The sequence below is a fragment of the Octodon degus genome, unplaced genomic scaffold (assembly GCF_000260255.1).
Source record: "Octodon degus isolate 3935 unplaced genomic scaffold, OctDeg1.0 scaffold00332, whole genome shotgun sequence".
Lineage (NCBI taxonomy): Eukaryota > Metazoa > Chordata > Mammalia > Rodentia > Octodontidae > Octodon > Octodon degus.
This window is the reverse complement of record NW_004524908.1, coordinates 296,633-299,195: the sequence shown is the minus strand read 5'-3', so window position 1 is coordinate 299,195 and position 2,563 is coordinate 296,633.

Sequence of the window (2,563 nt, the reverse complement as noted above, 5' to 3'; positions counted from 1 at the left end):
TCACTTTTGTAACTAAAGTACTTCACAGTTCTGCACCGTGAAAAGAGTGGAAAATCATACAGTCTCCAAAGAGAAAGCATCCTTGAAGTTGGTGATTTTCCACCTGGAGGTGCAGAGAACTGTAGAAGCTTGTTCTCTCTTCCATTAATTCCTATGTGCAAAGATCACAAACACATTTGTAGACTCCAGTGCCCTGAGGAAAGCTGCTTGTTGCTACTGCATGATTTGTGTTTCTAAGTGTGCGTTCTTAATGCAGAATAGCCAGCTAAGCTCCAGCTTCTTTGGGAAGCAGGGCATTCCAATGCCTGTTCCTGTATACTGCGCAACACAGAACTCTGGCTAAAACATCACTTTTGTAACTAAAGTACTTCACAGTTCTGCGGTCTGTAAAACTTCCAAATCCTTCAGTCTCCTACGAGATATCATCCGTGAAGTTTGTGACTTTCCAGCTTGAGGTTCAGAGAAACCTCAGAAGGTTTTTCTTGCTCCCATTCGTTCCTAAGTGTCAAGATCCACAAACACGTTCCTAGATTAAAGTGCCCTGAGGAGATCTGCTTCTTTCTACTGCATGATTTGTGTTTCTAACTGTGAGTTCTTAATTCAGAAGAGGCAGCTAAGCTCCATCTTCATTGGGAAGCAGGGCACTCCAATGTCTTTTTCTGTATACGGCGCAACACAGAACTGTTGCTAAAATGTCACTTTTTAAACTAAATTACTTCACAGTTCCATGCTTGCAAACAGTGGAAAATCATTCAGTCTCCTAAGACAAAGCATCTGTGAAGTTTGTGACTTTCCATCTGTAGGTGCAGAGAAACTTCAGAAGGTTGTTCTCTCTCACATTCATGCCTCCCCGAAAAGGGACACAAACTTATTTCTAAACTCTAGTGCCCTGAGGAGAGCTGCTTTTTTGTACTGCATGTTTTGTGTTTCTATGTCCGAGTTCTTAATGGAAAAGAGCCAGCTAAACTCCACCTTCTTTGGGAAACAGGGTACTCCAATGCCTGTTCCTGTGTATGGCGCAACTCAGATCTCTGGCATAAACGTCACTTTTGTAACTAAAGTACTTCGCAGTTCGGCATATTGCAAACAGTTGCAAATCATTCAGTCTCCTAACAGAAAGTATCCATGTAGTTTGTGACTTTCCAGCGGGAGGTGCAGAGAAAATGCAGAACTTTGTTTTCTCTCCCATTCAATCCCATGGGCAAAGAGCCACAAATAACTTTCCAGACCCCAGTGCCCGGAGGGGAACTGCTTGCTTCTTCTGCATGATTTGTGTTTCTAAGTGTGAGTTCTTAATGCAGACCTGACACATAAGCTCGAGCTTCTTTATTAGCAGGGCATTCCAGTGCTTGTTCCTGTATACCGCGCAACAGAGAACACTGGCTAAATCGACACTTTTCTCACTAAAGTAATTCACAGTTCTGAGATTTGCAAACAGTGGAAATCGTTTATTCTCATAAGAGAAAGCATCCGTGAAGTTTGTGACATTAAAGCTGGAGGTACAAATAAACTAGAGAAGATTATTCTCTCTCCATTCGTTCCTATGGGCAAAGATCCACAAAATTGTTTATAGAATCCAGTGCACTGAGGAGAGCTGCTTGTTTCTACTGCATGATTTGTGCTTCTATGTGTGAATTCTTAATGCAGATGAGCCTGCTAAGCTCCAGCTTCTTTGCGAAGCAGGGCACTCCAATGCCTGGTCTTGCTTATGGTGGAACACAAAATTCTGGCTAAATCATCACTTTTGTAACTGAAGTACTTTACAATTCATTGCTCTAAAAAGAGTGGCAAATCATTTAGTCCCCTAAGAGAAAAGAACCGTGAAGTGTGTGACTTTCAGCTGGAGGTGCAGAGAAACTGCAGAAGGTTGTTCTCTCTCCGTTTCATTCCTATGGGCAAAGAGCCACAAACACGTCTCTAGATTCAAGTACCCTGAGGAGAGCTGCTTGTTTCTACTGCACAATTTGTATTTCTAAGTTTGAGTTCATATTTCTTAAGAGCTACCTAATCTCCAGCTTATTGGGAAGCAGGGCACTCCAATGACTGTTCCTGTATTCGGCGTGACACAAAACTCTTCCTGAATCTTCTCTTTTGTAACTAAAGCACTTCACAGTTCCGCATTTTGCAAAGAGTGACAAAACATACAGTCTCCTAACTGAAAGTATCCGTGACATTTGCGACTTTTCAGCTGGAGGTGCAGAAAAACTGCCGAAGTTTGTTCTCTCTCCCATTAATTCCAACAGACAAAGAGAGACAAACATGTTTATAGACACCAGTGCCCTGAGGAGTGCTGCTTGTTTCTACAGCATGATTTGTATTTCTAAGTGTGAGTTCTTAAAGCAGAAGAGACAGCAAAGTTCCAGCTTCTTTGGGAAGCAGGGAACTCTAATGGCTGATTATGTATATGGTGCAACACAGAATTCTGGCTAAATTGATACTTTTGTAACTAATGTACTTCACGCTTCCACACTTTGCAAACAGTGTCAAATCATTCAGTCTCCTAACAAAAACCATCCGTGAAGTTTGTGCCTTTCCAGCTGGACGTGCTGAGATACTGCAGAAG